This window comes from Gouania willdenowi, unplaced genomic scaffold, assembly GCF_900634775.1.
Source record: "Gouania willdenowi unplaced genomic scaffold, fGouWil2.1 scaffold_189_arrow_ctg1, whole genome shotgun sequence".
NCBI classification, from domain to species: domain Eukaryota; kingdom Metazoa; phylum Chordata; class Actinopteri; order Blenniiformes; family Gobiesocidae; genus Gouania; species Gouania willdenowi.
The window spans coordinates 5001-25407 of record NW_021144939.1 but is presented as its reverse complement, the minus strand read 5'-3'; the positions used below and the strand labels follow the sequence as shown (position 1 = coordinate 25407).

Below are 20407 nucleotides of genomic sequence, written 5' to 3'. Positions count from 1 at the left end.
TCCCGACCCACCAGTTGAGAATCACTGTTCTAAACATTTTAATATTATTATTATTCATTCATATTTTTTAATCTAAATTATGGCAGTTATCTTTGATCTGATCCTGCTTCTTGATCTAATGAACAAATTCCTTTTTTTGAACTGGCACATGTGATTTCTTTAATCATGTGTCATCACTATGAAACAGCAGACAGTCTCTATAAATCAGCTCTATGTTTACATGTGCTCTATAAATCAGCTCTATGTTTACATGGTGAAGTGTACGTCTGAACATATGAAGAGCTGTTTGGGTGAAATGCACTTACCTATAATTAAACTTTAGATTTACACCGTCTGAGGAGCCATAAAACTACATTAAAATGTCCTATTGCACTTGAATGCATCACTCAGTTCACATGACCCCACGCGGAGGATACAGAGTCTTCAACAGCCAATCAGAGGCTACGCAGGTCACGTCCAGCCTGTCAGCTCAGAAGTGATGCGCATGCGTGTTGTTCTCCTGGTCTTTTCCAACCTCGGACTCCAGAGTTTAGCAGCTACGCAGCGGAGGAAAAAAAGACGGAAAGAGGAGAAAATACGTGAGTTAAACGGAGAGAGAGAGTCAGTGCACTTACCTACTGGAAGCCTGGAAGCAAGACCAGATGAAGGAGAGACGGAATACGTGGGTAAGAAGAGAGCTAGCTGATACTTAGCATTAAAGAGAGCTAGCTGATACTTAGCATTAAAGAGAGCTAGCTGATACTTAGCATTAAAGAGAGCTAGCTGATACTTAGCATTAACGGCCATGCTAGCTCTGTATCGCACAGGTTAAAGCCACGTGCCTTCCCTGCAGCAGTCGTTATGACAACGTGTTATAAAGACAGATTAACGGTGAGTGTTTTACACATGTATATACTGAGTTTATTATTGTATGCTGATGTGTGTGTGTGTGTATATATATATATATATATTTATATATTAAAAAGTGTTAAAGTTATAAAAAGTATTTTAGAGTGAAATTATATTTTATAAATGCAAAGTGTTGAATGACTTTATTTTAGCTCAACTGTGAGTTTAAGTATGTTAAAGGGTGAGTGTGGTGTGGTTCCTCTCACACTAATAGGCCTATAGTGTGGGAGAAATTAAGTATACTACTTTAATACCTCTGAACTACATTTTATACAGTTTTATGTATATATGTTATTCTGATTTTGATATGGTTATGATATTTTGAATGTAAATGGTTACTTACCATAATTATTACTGGAATGCTGTTCACATAAGCAGTTAGATTTGAGTAATTGAATGTTGTACAACAAAACCTGAAGATTTATTATGTTATATAATTGTAGATTTATGTGTGGAGTCTGATGCATTTTTGACATTTACACTTTAATGATGCATCAGAGTTGAGTTTAATAGATATGACCTTATTTTTAGGTCAGGTTTTTTGAGTGGACGAGAAAGTCCAAGGACCAGGAAGAGATCCTGGTTGTAAACTGATGGTGAGTAGGAACCTGGAAGAGAAGACACCTACACGTACACACTCACACATACAGTATATACACATCACCCTTCAAAGAAACTTTAAGAACAGCTGCAACTATTTTCATTTTTTAAGGCCCAATGGACAATTCTTATTTTAGTTTGTTTAGTGTGCACACTTTTATTTTAGTTTTGGTATCTGAATCATTGTAATAATACATGAGTTGCTACTCAACAGTTATTCCTTGTTTGACTCATTATTGCTGCTCATCCATAGAGCTCCTAACTAATCTGGGTTTGCTGATAACTAGTCCAACTTGATATTACACTGTAATAACTTTTATCATTCATAAATTGGGTTACATAGGCTATTCAAGTAGAAGTACTGTTACTTGATTAAAATTGTATTCAAGTAAGTCATACATGAAGTACTGAAATACAAATAAAAAGTAGCTCAATTCATTCCACTTGCATACAGTAAACATCACATGTATAAACATAAAAAAGAAGAGACTAAATCTTGCACAATTAGAACAAAGGCGTCTGTATAAAATAAAAGCTTTGTCACAATGTACAATTCTTTTTTAAAACAAAATAACACCTATGAATTCAATTCAAAGCAAAAACTATTCTCAGGCTTTATGTATAACTACATTTATAAGCAATAAAAGTGTGAAAATAACAGGCTGGTATGTGGCCACACCAGCCTGTTATTGGCTGATCTCATTAGATCTCGGAAGCTAAGCAGGTCTGGGCCTGGTTAGTAGGTGGATGGAGACCACTGAGAATTCCAGGTGCCACAGTGGGGTGTCAGTCACCCCAGTGGTATCTGTCATTGTGCCCTTGGGCAAGGCACTTCACCAACATTGCCTAGTATGAATGTAGTGTGTGAGTGAGTGTTGGTGGTGGTCGGAGGGGCCGATGGCGCACTATGGCAGCCTCGCTTCCGTCAGTCTGCCCCAGGGCAGCTGTGGCTACAATAGTGTGGAGTGAAAGAATAATGCCTTAATTCTGTAAAGCGACTTTGAGTGTCTATGATAAAGCGCTATATAAAACTGATGCATTATTATTATTATTATTATTAAATATTCAACACTGTTTTGACGACATACATTACGTTTAATCTGGTTGGTCGATTTAATTGTTGCCTGTTCATTTCATTTTTTGTAGTTTCACTATATGCGTTGATCATTTTAAAACAAAAAAATCATAATTTACTCGGTAACAGTTGGTGAAGAAATGTAAAGAATTGCTGATTTAGAAATATACTCATAAAAGTAAACGTACCCATAAATGTAACTCATTTACAGTAACGCGAGTACTTGTAATCCATTACTTTCACCTCTGTTTATGCCTTAATTACCATGACTCAACAAAGTGTCGTCTTTAAAACCAAAAGGTTGTCAGATCTTTTACAATATTTGTGCATTTTTGTATTGTTGTGTCTATACACGGAGGGAGGAGCTAAAGAAGAATATCTGTGTTTGTTTGTCAGGCCAACAGTAAAATGTGTTCTATCAAGACTCACTTTATAAAAAGATCATATTTGCTCTCAGGCTTTCAAAGTGTTTTCTTATCAAACTCAGGTTATCATCAATTCCTGATTCAAAGCTAATATGATCTCAACCCTGTTATGAGTTGTTGTTTTACTCCTTTTAAATAGTAAAAGGACACGAGAGGTTGGTAAGATCCTTTCTTCACTAAATATGGACTCACTAGCAACATCTAGTGGACACATTCTGTAACTACACATGTCACAGATAATTGTGGCCATTACATTTTAAAATGACCAATTTACACTTCAGATTATCCATGTTCAATCATAACTCAATTATGATTCAGTGACCAGCATTTTTTACGGTTACAATTAAATTATGATTGTTTTTGTATCCCGTGAAAGTCAATTATGATTCTCAATTAGTAAAGTTCAATTACAATTAATCACAAAGTGGTAAATTTACAGGCCTGTTATTTTGTATGTGTCTGTATGGTGTTGTTTTAGCATCATTACATTTACATTTTAGTTCATTGATTAGAATATCTTATGTAAACTTAGGACAAGAGTTGGAATTTAACTATAAACTCTTAATGTTATTACTGTATATCCTAACCGGTCTAACCATTACCACCTGTATGGTGTGAAGACTCACTCACAGGTAGCGGGAAAACCTAATATTAAACATATTTGGATAATTATTAACTACATACAGTATGTGTAAGACATGGATCTGTAACATTATTCCCCAGTTTTGTGTTTAATTAAATTATAACTTACATTTTTTATAGAATTACAATTAGAAAGTAAATTTTCTGAAGTCAATTCCAATTCAATTATGATTACAACAGCAACATATTATTTTTCAAGTACAATTAATGATATTTACACCATAACTGTAATTAATTATCAATTACAATTATAATTATTGACCCCGTGACCCTGAAAAAAGTGGGTCAGAAAATGGATGGACCATCGAGAGAGTTTTAATAATTGTTTTTTTTTTTGATTGTTATTTTTGTAATTGTTGGGTGTAATAATCAAAATTGTAATCAAATTTCAAATAATTGAGCAGCCCTACTCCAAAGGTGTCATAATTTAGTGAACGACACTGAATGACAGCCTTCATAACACCTTATTAATGCTAATGAGAGCATGTGGTGCTGGATCAGCAGCAGCCAGGGTGGGCTCATGGTAGGGGGAAGAAGTGTGAGGGGGGTCTCCGTCTAGGGAGACTAGGACCAGGACTGCAAACATAAGGGTTACCTGTGCTGCTCCAGCATTTAGACAGAGCCACAGGGCTGTAAAAACAGTGTCAGACAGTCTCCAACAAACTAAAAGCAGCCTACGACCAACAACAGGACAGTCTGAAATAAAAACTTAACAGACAAGCTGAGACAAGTTCAACATAAGACACTAACACAGACTACGATTGTTACAGCGGTGCATCCTGGGAGCTCACGTCACATATCAGAGGAGATCTGGTGGTGCCTACAGCCGACACGCCTGAGGAGGTGGGATGGAAGAGCAGCAGCTCCAGCCTGTTAAGTCCTGGATGCAGGGTGAGGTCTGGGCTGCTCCTGGTCAGGATCACATAAACACCACAGCTTCACCAGTAAAACTGTTGTTTTTGGTCTGAATTATGGATTTTAATTCTTCACATTTATAAATAATTGTTCATCAATTGTAAAGTAAATTGCTCTACACAGTGTCTATGTGTTTGTGATTGGTCTGACACTGTAAGCTCCACCCCTGTCACAGGAGCATGTACGTAGCCTGTCTGACATCACCAGGGTTACATTAGTGAGTTTATATTGTGCTTCATAGTCCAGCTTCTGTCTGATGGAGAATGTTTGGTTAGGTGAATCCAGCTAATGGAGATAAATCCAAGCTTCACTTATCTAGCTTTGTAGTATAGGCCCTAAATGTTCAATCTAAATGTTCAATCAGTCACAGAGTGTAAAGCTAAATCATATAAGGTTGGCTGGTCAACGCCTGTCAATCCCCGCCCACACTCCACACACCCCACCCTCCAAGGTCTTCTGCATCCTTGATGTCTTCATCACTGACATTCAGCATGTCGGTACTCTCAGCGAATTTAGATTTAGGTTTAATATTTAGATTGAACATTTTGATTTAGATTCAACTTTTTTTATTTAGATTTTTTTTTTCATGTTTACACATTTGTAACAATGATATAAAACAAATCAAATGAAAGAAACATCTATTTCTGAAGGACAGAAAGGTTTGTGTGTGTGTACCTAATAACATTATTTGTTCTATATGTTTGATATTAGGCTGAACTGTGATCAATAGATCAGCTCACTGACTTTATCTTATGAACACACAGTCCCAATGGTTAGACATGTGTTCAGTAGACCAATGACCTCTGGAGTTTCCAAGGTGAAACATGTCAACGCTTTGGATCCAAAGGATTGAAAAGATGTGAAAAACTGCAGCTTTTTCTCCTTTATCCTAAAATCACAAACTACATGTGATTATTGTGGAGATAGTTTGTCAGAAAACAGACGATAGACCTTCACAGTTGAGTCTGATCTGAGTGTTTGTAGATCAAATAAATCATGTGAGTACAATGAGTGTGAGAAAAGAACGTGAGCAGCGTAAACACAGCAACAGAAGGAAATATGAATCAGGTGGGATGTAGAAGTGGAATGGAAATACCAACTATTTACTAATGCTGACGTTAATGCTGCTTAGGCCACAGATTGTCATCTACACCAGTGTTTCTCAAATGGGGGTACGCCATGCCACTACAGGGGTACTAGAGGGAGACAATGACATTTACAGTGATTTCAACTCAATAAAAGACATAGATGTCTAAATATAATACTTCATTATTAAATTAAAAAAAACACCTAAAAGTAAATGAGATGCTAAAATAAATGTAAAAAATGAGGTTCTAGATCAAATGAAATAAGTTTTTTTTTAAACTTTTTTCAACAAATTTCAACTTTTTCACCCATTTCAACCTTTTCAAATTTTTCAAAACTTTTTCAACTTTTTCAAACAATTTCTCCTCCTGTGTCCTGTCTGTTGGAGGCAGCTTCTCCTATGTTAGCATCATCGCTACAGGTTCTGCTACTAGCTATGCTAACTGCTGCTACTAGCTATGCTAACTGCTGCTATTACTATGCTAACTGCTGCTACTAGCTATGCTAACAGCTGCTACTAGCTATGCTAACAGCTGCTACTAGCTACGCTAACTGCTGCTGCTAGCTATGTTAACTGCTGCTCCTAGCTATGCTAACTGCTGTTATTAGCTACACTAACTGCTGCTACTTGATATGCTAACAGCTGCTATTAGCTACACTAACTGCTGCTATTCGCAATGCTAACTGCTGCTATGAGCTACGCTAACTGCCGCTACTAGCTACGCTAAATGCTGCTACTAGCTAGCTATGCTAACTGCTGCTGCTGCTCCGCTATTTCCACAGAAACAACCTTTAGCTCAGGCTTAGCTTCACTTATTGGCTGAAAAAACTCTTTAAATCCAACTGACTTTTTTTTAGCCATTTCTACAGTTTTCCAAGCTGACAAGACACTTTTTTTGAGGAAAATCACACTTTAGACATAGCTTGGGGGCGTGGCCTGACTTTCCTCTCTCTTCCTCACTCGTGCTCAGTTTTTACTTCAGTTTTTTGTTTACAGTGACATTTCCAGTGATTTTAACTCAATAAAAGACACAGATGTGTAAATATAAAACTTCATTATTAAATAAAAAAAAACACCTAAAAGTAAATGAGATGCTAATAATAAATATAAAAAGTAGGTTCTGGATCTAATGAAATAAGTGGTGGATGTTGTTCTGAGGCCAACCCTGGGGTCAAACACAGGTTTAATGGTGTAAAATAGTGTAAATGTGTGATGTTTAATAACAGGATTATTGATCTCTCTCTCCTCCCTCTGATTGGCTCGTATCACTCAGGTCTTATAAAACATCAACTTTGGACCTGTTGCTCTAAGCTTTGGCTCCGCCCCACTTCCTTGTGTCCCAGCTTCTTGTCTGTGGTTAGTTAGTGGAGCAGGTGTGTAGTTTGGAACTGTTGTGTTTACACACTCAGAGACCAACAGCATTTTCTTAGTTGCTCTCAATGCTGCTGTTGCCCTTTGTTGCCTCATTGCCCCACTTCACCTGCTGCGTTAGAGCTCACCTGTCCATTCAGCATCAGTGACACCACCTGACAGGTATGTTTATCCTGTTCCTCCTTTCCCATTAGCTACGCTAAGCTAAGCTAGTGTTATTAGAGAGGTGGAGACGCTGCTGCTTTGCTTTGCTGTGATTCCTGCAGTCAGGGGCTGTTCTAGTGATTTGGAGGCCCCAGATCAGGGTGTCCAACTCATTTTAGTTCAGGGGCCAAATACGGACCAGTTTGATCTCAAGAGGGCCACAGATTTTATGCTGGAAAACCAGTCATTTCAACATTATTGTGCCTTAGTTTGTACTTATATGTATACATAAAATACTAAATATGTCAGAAAATAATATCTAATCAACAAGTGACAGATATCAGTCCTAACAGGATCTATACTTTGAATAACCTAGATATTTTTTGACCAATTTCTAATTATTTAAGGAAAATGTTATGTCATAATTGGAGGAAAATGTAAAGACTTTGTAAGAATTTTGAGTTTTTCCACTAGTTTAACATTAAAAGTGACTGTAATAAATATGTGATAAAATCACCAGGAAAACTGTGAGAACCTGAAAATATTGTTGAGTTTCATTTACACAATGATTCATAATTTTTACTTTCTCCTGTGGGCCAAATTAGATGCTCCAAAGGGCCGGATTTGGCCACCAAGCCTTGAGTTTGACACGGGCCCCAGACAAACACTAATGTCCATTTAGCAATCATACCCTGGTTATAACACACCATCATCATATCAACCAGGTCAGTTCAGACAGGTATCTAGGTATTTTGTTAGAAAATAACTACGTGCACTCTCGTGCATTTAAATGCTGGAACATTTCTTTTGGATGTGAAATCTTAATTGGAAATACATTTTTATTTTTTTATGGTTTTGAATACTAAATTTTGCTGCCACCAACTCCTAAGTAGGTGTCCAAAGTGTCCTCATGATTCTAGTCATTCTATATTTACCTTTTATTTATATATATATATATATATATATATATATATATATATATATATATATATAGATGGAAAGGTACAGGTGATGTTATTTTCCAATGTCTGTACTTGTGTTATGTTGATTCATTAACTACATTTATTACATTTATGTGCTGACAGTCATGTATCGTATCATTTATTACTAATCAAAGGTCTACTGAAATCTTCTACGTTGTTTCAGCTTTTTACACTTTTTCAACTCATTTCAAGTTTTATCAACTGTTTTTAAATGATTTCAACTTTTTCAACCCATTTTAACTTTTTTCACTCTTTCAGCCCATTTTAATGTTTTTCAACTTTTTCCAACCCATTTGGACTGATGTAAAATTTTTTCCACTTTTTCAAGTTTGTTCATGCTTTTTCAACCCATTTCACATTTTTTAACCAATTTAAACTTATATGAACTTTTTCAAAAGATTTCAACTTTTTCAACCTAATTCAACTTTTTTCAACTTTTCAACCAATTTCAACTTTTTCCACCCATTTCGTTTTTTCAATTTTTTCAACCTTTTCCATTTTTTTTAACCTTTTCACATTTTGAAAAAGTTTATTAATAATTAATAATGTTTATCAACATTATTGTGCCATAGTTTGTACTTCTACGTGAACATAAAATACTAAATATGTCAGAAACAAAATATCTAATCAGTCAGTTACAGATGTCAGTCCTAACAGGATCTACACTTTACATTTCCAAGATTCTTTGACCAGTTTCTATTTAATTAAGGGAAATATGATATCATACAGAACATGTAAGAATTTTGAGTTTTTCCAACCGTTTAACACTAAAAATTACTGCAATTATTATCAAAATAGGGTCACAATCTAAAAAGGTTGAAACCACTGAACTAAATACAGTTTATTTCCATTTATTTACTAAATGAGATGATTTAAAATGTGTTATCACTCATTCATTCTATCATTATGATCTATAGATGTTTTTAAATAGTTTTCTCAGTAAAATGTTGAAGTGGAACAAAGGGGGGACTAGGATTCAGAAATGAGAGGAAAGGGAACAAGAACCAAAAAAGTTTGAGAACCACTGATCTAAATAACCAGTTTAACTGGGAAACACACGTCAATAATCTGTGTTCCCGTTTACAGCAAAGGTTGTATTATTTACTCAGACTAAGAGTGTTTGGTGTCAATCTAAAGATGATGTTTTTGTTTCATCAGCTGTTTTAGAAAGCATCATTGGTTCCAGAATGACAGCATGGTACGGTAAACTTTGTGTCCAGTTGAGGTGAAAATGAAGTGTCTGGTGCAGACAAGCCTTTACCAGAAAACCTGGTTTCCTTTGAATTAATTCATAACAATAAAAAGCTCAGATTTACAATAATTTAACAAGATTTAAAGGTTTCCAGTGCAGAGAAAATACAGAGAATCAGTTTGTTTAAGTTTTGAAATAAAAACTAAAAAATCCTAAAATAAATAAATGGTTCTTTTCCTGTGAGAATCTCATCAATGCACTCAAGACTTTTGCTACAAACACTTTTACTGCAGAAGAGTCTCATGTGTTCAGTCATTTGGGAACTTATTTTATACTATTATTTATTAATTGGGCACTGCTTTATATTTGAATCTGTGTTTGCTTTTCCAATTTAGGACTTGATAGTAATAATTAGTATTAATATGATTATATTTAAGGAGAAATTATTCCACATTTTCTAGCCCCCCTCCCCCCTCCACATCCCAGGCCACGGTGCCCTTAGTATTGACCTATACTGCCTATTAGGTGAACAGGTTCTGTTAGTTAATCATAAACAGCATAAAGCTGTTAAATTCCTGAGTCAGGTTTATGATGAGAAGTGATCACACACACACACACACACACACACACACACACACACACACACAATGTAGACAATAGTCAATCATCAACTGCCTGATCAAAAATCATTGACTATAACAGAAACACACCCTGCACCCAACCCCTCGGGGTGTGGGTGGGGATGGGGGTGGATGTTGGCGGGGGGGGCATTTGGCTGCATTAAGTTACTCTGTTCCTCAGACAAAGGTCTTCTCTGCCTCTTTTTTGCTGGCTTTGCCCTGATATAAGTTTGAGAAAAATGAATTAGTAAACAACCGTGTGCAGCCACGGGGCCGGTCATACAGTAATCTAGCATTAGTTTGTACTGGGCTGTTATAAAGCTGTACGTCTTATCACCGGGTCGGAGGCAGGAAAGTTCTAAGTGTTGTTTTCTGGCCAGAGACAGCGGGGGGGATGAAAGACCCCCCAATCACCTTATTAACACTTGTGTTACCCTCTCAGGGACTATGAGAATGATTTATTAAAGTGAAGTTACTTAGTTCTGCTTTAAATCAAAACACCTAAAAGTAAATGAGATGCTAATAATAAACATAAAAAGTAGGTTCTGGATATAATGAAATAAGTGGTGGATGTTGTTCTGAGGCCAACCCTGGGGTCAAACACAGGTTTAATGGTGTAAAATAGTGTAAATGTGTGATGTTTAATAACAGGATTATTGATCTCTCTCTCCTCCCTCTGATTGGCTCGTATCACTCAGGTGTTATAAAACATCAACTTTGGACCTGTTGCTCTCAGCTTTGGCTCCGCCCCACTTCCTTGTGTCCCAGCTTCTTGTCTGTGGTTAGTTAGTGGAGCAGGTGTGTAGTTTGGAACTGTTGTGTTTACACACTCAGAGACCAACAGCATTTTCTTAGTTGCTCTCAATGCTGCTGTTGCCTCGTTGCCCCACTTCACCTGCTGCGTTAGAGCTCACCTGTCCATTCAGTGACACCACCTGACAGGTATGTTTATCCTGTTCCTCCTCTCCTATTAGCTACGCTATGCTAAGTTAAGCTAAGCTAAGCTAAGCTAGTGTTATTAGAGAGGTGGAGGCGCTGTTGCTTTGCTTTGCTGATTGGTTGGCCCCAGACCAGGGTGTCCAACTCCTTTTAGTTCAGGGGCCAAATGCGGACCAGTTTGATCTCAAGAGGGCCACAGATTTTATGTTGGAAAACAGTCATTTCAACATTATTGTGCCATAGTTTATACTTCTACGTATACATAAAATACTAAATATGTAAGAAACCAACAATATCTAATCAATAAGTGACAGATATCATTCCCAACAGGATCTATACGTTACATTTATTAGATTTTTCATTTTATTTTTTTAACTAATTACTATTTAATTAAGGGAAACATGATGTCATAATTGGAGGAAATGTAAGAATTTTGAGATTTTCCAACAGTTTAACATTAAAAATGACTGTAATAATCATGTGATAAAATCACCAGGAAAACTGTGAGAACCTGCAAATATTGTTGAGTTTCATTTACACAATGATTGATGTTTTCTCTGTTATTTTTACTTTATCCTGTGGGCCAAACTAAAGGCCCCCAAGCAGGGCCAGAGTGGGACTCATTTTCAGCCCTGGAGCTTCATTCCTCAGACCGGCCCACGATTGAAACATATTATTATAATAATCATGTTCTAACCTTACATGTTGAGTCTACAATAACATGCTGTTCTGTAAATCCTTGTATGTTACTGTATTGTTCTAAAAGATTTCAATTCAGTGCAGGTAAAGGTTGCTTCAAAATATAGAAATATTTAAAGATGAGCGCACATCAACATTAGTCTTTACACTTATAAATGAAGAAAGTGGTTACAAATATTTTTTACTGTACCCCCCTTAGAAACATGATAAAGTCTCAGGGCCCCCCATTGTGACAAAATGCTAGGGAAAAAAAAAAATGACTATTTTTCAAATCATATAGAAAATAATATACAATTTGCAATCACATATTTTAGAACAGTAATACAGCTCTATATTAATATATTTCAAAGAAAAAACATTTTCTATTTTTCATAAATCATTAAATGTATTTTATATCAGCATCACTTATAAGAAAAGTAGAATGGATGAACATGAGATGTTTAGAACATGACCACTACACTAACTACATCTATAATTAATCACCTGCTTCATTTATTAAAAACAAGATGGAAAATCATATCAAATGCATTAATTATTCAATATTAATTATTCAGACAAATTGGGTTTTAATTCAGATTCTTATTTTTTTTAAAGCATAATTAAATAGGGATTCGAGGCTGATGGGCTGTGGGGGTGCAAATGGGAGGGGGTGTGGCCACACCTCATGTATCTGTAGTTCATATGTCTATACCAGGGGTGTCTAAACGTGGTCCACCAGGATGTCAATGTGTCCCTGATCCAACACTTCTGATATCCTGAAGCAGTTTTGCTAATGAGTCTCCCAGCTGTGTTAGAACAGACACATTAAAAACACGTTGGACCCCCGACCCTCCAGGACCAAGTTTGGACACCCCTGAAACTGACAGAGAGCATGGATGTAATGAGTCAGCAGAAAAAGGAAAGAGGATCAGTGACTTTGATAGAGTGATCAACAGAGTTATGATTGAGGATCGTGCATAAACACCTGTGTCACGGACTGAGTTTACCTCGAACTGAGATCGATTATGAGCATATATGCACATGCGCATTACGATAAAATTATTTTTTATTAAAAAATAAATAAAAATAAAATAATAATAATTCAGTTTTGTTTATTTTTGTTTTCAAAGTGAAAGAACACGTGTTAGTTAGTTTAGACAAACACTAATGTCCATTTATCTTAAATCAATCAGAGCTAATGAACAAACAGATGTTTTCTATGAAACAAGGCCACAGAACTAAAAGAGAAACCATAATGAGCTTTGTTTATGTTCTAACTGAAGACCTTCAAATGACCTTCAGTCTGTTAGAGGAAGACATTATGACTAGAAACATAGAACACTAGCAGTGTTAATGTAAACTATGTGTTGAAGTGTTCTGATGACACTGTATCCCTCACTTTGTTGGCTGTGTGATGCCAACTTTATCACCATCAATGGAAGAAAAACCCAAGAGATGGTTCTGGACGAGGGTTGGGCGCCGCTGTGCATCCATGACGAATGTGATTCCAAGAGCCGCTACTGCAAAACCCATGAGCCGCCCCCGGGCCCGAAGAGGCAGTCGGGCCAGCAGAAAGAGCGAGAGATTTAGGGGCCCCCGACGACCACCCCACGGCCAAGCAGCCCCCCGAACGCCCCCAAGGTCCCAAGCCGAGAGACTGCCATTGCCCCCCCCATACACACCCGAAAAGCCCCCAAGGAGCCAAGGACCCAGCGCACCACGCCACCGACTCCAACCCGCAACCCCCAGGCCCCCAAGGGCAAGCCCCCGGGCCAAGCCCCCCGGGACGCGCCCCCCACCCCAGCCCAGGTCCCGGCCACAGCCCAGCAGGACCGCACAGCCCCAGACGGCACAAAGCCAGCAGCCCAGGGCCCGCCGCCCCCCGGACAGCGCAAGCCACGGGGCAGCGCCCCCCGCCGGCCCGCGAGCAACCGGCGACCCCCACCGCGGGGACGGAGGCACCCCAACGGCACACATCCAGCGCGGGACAGCAGCCCCCAGCCAAAGATGCCCCGGACCCACCCACCAGTCCGCAGATGGCAGGACATACCCACCAGGCGGCCGAAAGCAACCTCAACCACCGGAACAGCTAACGCCGCCCCCCAGTAAACAGCATCATCCCGAGGCGCCAAACAACCCTGCCCCAACCCCGGTGAGGACACCAGCACCCCCCCAGCACACCCACCCCCCAAACTGGCGAGGCAGGCCGCCCCGGGCCCGCACACCGCGGGGCCCGCCCCCAAGGCCACCAGGAGACAAAGCAAGCACCAAGCCACACCCAAGGGGGAGAGGCACCCCCGCGCCCCACCTGGCCGACACAGCCCGGAAAGACCCCGCAAGGAGAGACCCCGGCAAAGCCCCCCCGAGACCCACCGCCACGCCCGACCGCACCATCTTGATGTACTTTTACTCTATGCAGTGGCCCAGCCACCAACAGAGGGGCCAGGCCCCCACCGGAGAGGCCCAAATATGTGTACCAACCCACCACCCTGTTATGGTGCCTCTCCATTCCCCAATGGAGAGGCACTTCCCGATCCCCTGTGTGAATGTGTGTGTTTGGTGAATGTATGGGGTGTAATTAAAAGAAGGGGGATGGAGGGGAGCGGTGCTCCCCCTCCAGCCTCTGTGGTTTTATGTGTATGTGGTGTAATAGGCCGGAGGGTGTAAATGATGATACACCCTCCGGGGGGTGGCATGTTGAGATGCGATTAAAATTGGAGGGATTAGTAGGGCAACTAGAGGTGGGAGGGCCGCCCCCACGCCACTACATAGTAACACAGGTGGCGGCCCCCTCCACCCCCAGCCCCACCATCCAGCCCCCCAAGGGTTGGGTATCGGTGTGTGGTGCATTTTATGAGTGAGCCAGACCAGCTGGGAGTGGGGTGAAGTGAACATGTAGGAGGCCTGTCCAGTGTGATGGCGCAGACGGGCAAGTGGCACTGCGGGCCCCAGAACAGCACAGCCGGAGACCCCCCCCCACGGCACCCCCCAGACCGCGCCGGCCCCGCGGAGCACGGCGACACCCCCCACCCCCGGGCACAGCCAGGCACCAACCCCATCCCCCGGCGCCCCAGGGGGCGACCCACGCCGCCCGCCGGCCCGGAGCAACGCCACCCCGCCACCAAGGGGAGCGGCCGAGCAGGGGGGAGGCCCATGCCCGCACCAGGGCCAGCACAGGCCCACCCGGCGCCACGATACAACACTCTCCACCGGGAGGCGGCCCCGGCCCCCCCGACGAGAGAGGACGCCATCCACCGCCAAGCAGGGCCATCCCGCCAGCCACGGACCGGCAAGCCAGCCCGGAACCGCCCCCCCACACCAACGGCGCCAATAGAGCCCCCCCCCCCCCACGGCGGCAATCCCCGACGACCCACGCACCGGCACGAGACACCCCCCCGGCGCCAGCACACCCCGAACAACAGCGGGCCCGAGGCCACCAGCCCCGCCCCGCCCAAGGCTGCGCAGCGCCGCCACGAGCCGCGGCCGGTCCCGGGGCAGATGGCCGGAGAGCACCTCCCCGGACACGTAGCCCAAGGATCCGCCCCCGGGGCACCCCAGCCCCGGAATCGCGCCAACGGCGCCCGGTGCACCCAGCCAGCAGACCAGCCAATCCCAACGCGGATCCACCGGGCCAGGAACCACGCGCCGCGCCCCCACACACCCGCCCAATACGACCCCCGGGGAGGCCCCATAGCACCCCCCATCCCACCCCTCTAGCCATAACGTCCACATCCCGGCCATTGCGGTCGTACAAAAAGCCCCCGAGGGGGCCCCGCCTGGCTCGTCGCGCAAGCGACATCCCTGGCAAAGGTGCGCCCCAGGGAGCCAAGCCAAGGCCCCGCAAGGGCCGACGGAGCAACCCACAGCCACACCCCGCCACCCAGCAACCCAGGAGGCAATCGCCGACCCCGGGCAGCAGCCACCCCCAAAGCTACCCCCACCCCGGATCCCCCCGGACCGGAGCCAAGGACCCCACCACCCCAGGCCCCCCAACGAGACCACCCCCCAGCCAACCCACCCGGCACGGCACCGCCCGTCCCCCAGGCGGGAGCCACAGCCCCCCCACCAGTGCCCCAGGCCAACGGGAGCCCCCCAAACCCAACCCCACAGGATGGCGGGCGCAAGAGCAAAGGAGGAGGAGGGGGGAGGACGAGACAGGGGGACAGGGAGCAAGAGGAAGGAGCGGCAGGGGAGCACGCAGGGCCCCAGCCCCAGAGACCAACCAGATGCGCATGCAAGGGGCAACGGCGCCAAATCAAACAGCCCCGGGACCCCGTGAACACCCAGAAGGAATGCACACCCGTGCTGAGGCAACAAGGCACCCCGGTAACCCACCCCAGCCATCCTGACCAAGACCACCCCAGAGGCCCAAGGCGGCCCCGGCCTACAGTTGGGCTAGTGCGTTAGTAAAGAGTGGTGCTGGCAGTCGCTTGCAGGCTAGATCATCAGGCTTTTAAAAATTTAGATTTAATGCAATTAAAAAAGGAGTCCAACGCTCCTCAAAGCACGTTATTTTTTTTTGTTTTCTGAGAGCAGACATCTTTTCCATGGAAATAATTTCTGTGAGGAGATTTTGCCATTGGTTTATGTTTAAGGATTTTTTGTCTTTCCAATTTAGTAATATTGTTTTTTTTGCTATGGCTAGTGCCGCAAGGATTGATTGTGATTGGTTTGCTGGAGGTTGAAGCATTGTCAGGTCTCCAATCAAACAAAGATTTGGAGATAAAGGAATCCTGTAGTCCAAAATGGAGGACAGTTTTTCAGTGATTAGAATCCAAAAGTGTTGAACTGGGGAGCAAAGCCATGAGGCATGTAAATAGGAATCCGCTGTATTCTGGGTGCACTGAGAGCAGATGTCTGTTGCTGAGAAGCCCATTTTATGCATTTTCTGTTGGGTAATGTGGGATCTGTGGAGGACCTTGTATTGAATTAGCTGAAGGTTTGTGTTTTTTGTCATCTTAAAAGTATTACAACAAATTTCTGCCCAGAAATCAGTGCTCGGGGTGATTGAGAGTTCGGCCTCCCACTTCGCGATTGGTAAGTAATTACAGTTAGTGTTCGAAAGCGCTCTGTATATTTTTGAGAGTTTTTTTGATTTTGTTGAGATTTTTTTCATATATATAGCCAGTTCTGGAGGTTGTAACGTAATTAAGTCTAGTGGAGTGGTTTTCTTTATTGTCTCTGTTATTTGTAAGTACTGTAGAAAGTTACTTTTATTTATATCGAATGCTTGGGTTAGATTGTTATATGACCTGATCTTGTCATTTTCAAAAAGGTCTTGGAGATGAGTGATTCCACTCTCTTCCCATGTCTTCAGATAGAGTGGTGTTTTTTTATTTTTAAAGTCGGGGTTGTGCCAGATTGGAGACAGTATACTAGTTTTTAATTGGCCATTTGTGATGTCCAGGGCTTTCCACCATGCAGTCAGTGTGGAGGCAATCAGTGGGTTTTTAAAGCAGTTGTGATGTTTGAGGGTCGCAGTGATAAAAGGGAGATCAGAGAGTTTAATGTGTTTGCAGTCTAACTGTTCTATTTCTAGCCAGGTGTTGTAGTATTCTTTTGGATTTAGCCATTCTGTTAAATATAGTATTTGGTTTGCTAAGTAATAATGCATGAAATTAGGGGCTTCTAAACCACCCTCGTCTTTGTTTTTTTGAAGGGTAGAAAGGCTTATTTTAGGTTTTTTATTTCTAGTATAGAATTTTGTAGTTGTAGAATCTAATCTTTGAAACCATTGTTTTGGTGGTTTCAGTGGTATCATTGAGAACAAGTAGTTTATTTTTGGTAAGATTTTCATTTTAACTGAGGCTATCCTGCCAAGTAGTGAGATGGGGAGATTGTTCCATCTCCGCAGATCTTCTGTGACTTTGTCCAACATCGGATCATGATTTAGTTTAATTAATTCATTTAAGTTTGGTGATATATTTAAGCCTAGATATTTAATTGTATTTGTGGTGGAGGGGTGTTGTGGATTTTGGTGTGCAGGATTCCAAGAGTTTTTTGTCAAAGGGAGGATTGATGATTTTGTCCAGTTAATGGAATAGTCTGATAATTTAGAGAAGCTGTTTATTAGATTAAATACTTCCTCTAAAGAGGATTGCGGTTCTTCCGAATAGAGTAAGATGTCATCCGCGTAAAGATTAATTTTGTGTTCTGAGATGGATGAGTGGATTCCTTTAATAACAGAGTTCTGACGTACAGCTGCTGCGAGAGGTTCAACGAATATTGCAAAAAGCAAAGGTGAGAGTGGGCAGCCTTGTCTGGTTCCCCTCTGCAGTGTGAAGCTTTGGGATGTTATTTTGTTTGTGGTTACTGAGGCCTTAGGTTTATTGTACAGGGTGGAGATCCATTGGATGAATGATTCTCCGAAGCCAAATTTGCCAAGGACAGTTAGGAGGAATGACCAGTTTACTCTATCAAATGCTTTTTCTGCATCGAGTGACAAGATTATTTTTTTCTTTTTAGAGTTCTGTGCCATGTTGATCACATTAAACAGTCTTCTCACATTGTCTGTGGAGTGTCTATTTTTAATAAAACCTGTCTGGTCTTGGTGTATAATTGACTGTACTACTTTCTCTAACCTGGATGTGAGTGCTTTGGAGATAATTTTTAAGTCTGTGTTAATAAGTGAGATGGGACGATAGCTTGAGGGTAACATGGGGTTCTTGTCTGGCTTAAGTAACAATTTAATGTTCGCTGTATTCATGTGACCTCCTACATGCCCTTTATTTTTGATCTCTGTTACTACTCTGAAAAATAGTGGAGCCAGCATTGACCAGAAATGTTTAAGGAATTCAGCAGGGAACCCATCTGGACCTGGTGCTTTGCCTGTTGACATGCTATCTAAAGCATTTTGTAATTCTTGTAAGGTTAATGGTGAGTCTAAGGTGGTTTTCTGATCTATAGTGAGCTGTGGTAGGTTTAGTTTATTGAGAAAGGTTTTAATATCTTCAGGGTCAGGGTTTAAATTTGATGAGTATAAGTTTTGATAATAATCATGAAAGATGTTATTAATGTCCTGAGGTAAGTTTAAAGTTTGACCTGCGTTATCAGAAATTGCTGCTATAAAGGAATTTTCTTTATTACGTTTGAGCTGATTTGCTAAATATTTGCCTGATTTATTATTGTAGTCAAAGTTTTTGTATCGTAATTGTTGCAAAATGAAGTCGTTTTTTTTTAGATAAGATGATATCCAGATTAAGTTTTGTATTTTGAAGTTTATCCCATAAAAGTTCAGAAGGGTTAGCTGCGTATTCTTCCGTAAGTTTTTTGATCTTTTCTTCAAGTGTTTTTTCTGCTATCTGTTCCTGTTTTTTCTTAAAAGAAGAGTATGATATAATCTTCCCTCTGATGACAGCCTTGCCAGTTTCCCAGAGTAAGGACGGTGATATTTCCGGGGAGTCGTTTGTCAATAGAAAGTCCTCCCATTCTTTTCTTATAATTTTTTCAAATTTACTGTCATTAAGTAATGAAGTGTTAAAGCGCCATAGAGAGGATAATTTCTGATTAGAGTCACACTTCAGGGTGAGGGATATCGGGGCATGATCGCTAATAATTATAGGATGTATTTTAGATGACATCTTATGTACGATGGAATTATTTGAAAGAAAAAAGTCAATTCGGGAGAAGGATTTATGCACGGGGGAGAAGAAGGTGTATTCTTTTTTAGTTGGGTTATTCAGTCTCCATACATCTCCTATTCCAAGATCTTCCATGTAATCCATTAATACTTTAGCAGATCGAGATGGTTTTGTATTTGAGCACTTACTAGATCTGTCCAATGATGTGTTGAGCGCCAGATTGAAGTCACCTCCGATGATTAGAGACGAGTCTGCAGAAAGGTCTGAAAGCTCTGAGAAAATTCTATGGAAAAAATCAGGGTCATCATTATTGGGGGCATATAGATTAAGAATTGTGAAACATTTATTATAGATTACTACTTTGATAATAATATATCTACCCTCTGGGTCTATGACGGAGTTGATTATGTTAACGGGTAACCTGTTAACATAAACTGTTTACTGTTTAAGTTGTGACAGTGTGATAAACTGGTTCTAAACGTGAGGAACTAGTTCCTGTTCCTTATGTTGAATATGGTTCTAAATCCAAACCCTACTGGTGAAAAGAACTGTTCATATATATGAATTCATGCTGTTTTAAGCAATTTCTAACTTTTCACCTTTTTCAACCCATTATCCAATGCTAACGCTTGGATAATGTTTACACTATGTTTTTGCTAATGCTAAGCTAATTTTAGGTTAGTGCTAATGCTAGGCTATTGCTAATTCTAGCCTATTGCTAATGCTAGGCTAATAATAATGCTAAGTTAACGCTAATGCTAAGCTAATGCAGTGCCAGCACCTGCATCCTCACTTGCATTTTCTTCAAGAAATGCCAATATTCTAGTTTTTATTTTTTAGTTGTGAATAGAGTTGCCACCCATCCCTTAAAATACAGAATCGTACCTTATTTGACCATTAAATGGTGCGTCCCGTACTGAGCCAAAACAGAATGCTGTTTGTTCCGTATTTGCATAAATGACCAGAACACTAAACATGTCCGTCAGACTGTTACACACTAAGTAAAACACAGGAAATGCCAAAACCAGCCACATTGTGGTGGTGGGATCTACGTAAGACCCCTGCTCTCTGTGGTGTGTCCTGTGTACATGGATGTGTGTGTGTGTGGTGCTTTCAGGGACTGTTGGAGAGTAGAGAGACGACACACACACCAGAGCTGCTCTCACCCTAAAAATGTCCAACTTTAGAGAGTTTTCAGTGTCCCACGGTCAAACAGCTTCAGGAAAACAACACTGTAGATATGAACAATCATCATCATCTCCTGAGGA

General features: G+C 41.2%; 2 long non-coding RNA genes across 9 annotated transcripts in view; both read left to right on the top strand.

Moving 5' to 3' along the window:
* Positions 1 to 337: 337 nt before the first annotated feature.
* LOC114458823 (uncharacterized) lies at positions 338 to 4490 on the top strand. Its single transcript, XR_003673160.1, has 3 exons — positions 338 to 578; positions 1420 to 1484; positions 4401 to 4490. It is a non-coding gene; the product is annotated as an uncharacterized LOC114458823 (long non-coding RNA).
* Positions 4491 to 6953: 2463 nt separating this feature from the next.
* The window catches only part of LOC114458822 (uncharacterized), a 15152-nt gene continuing 1698 nt past the window's right edge, over positions 6954 to 20407 (top strand). For 4 of the 8 annotated variants that reach the window (XR_003673152.1, XR_003673155.1, XR_003673159.1 and 1 more), the window contains exon 1: positions 6954 to 7165. This is a non-coding gene — a long non-coding RNA (uncharacterized LOC114458822). Of the gene's footprint in view, positions 7166 to 10501; positions 10885 to 20407 lie in introns of those variants that run through there. The other 4 variants (XR_003673153.1, XR_003673154.1, XR_003673158.1 and 1 more) reach the window with 1 other exon arrangement.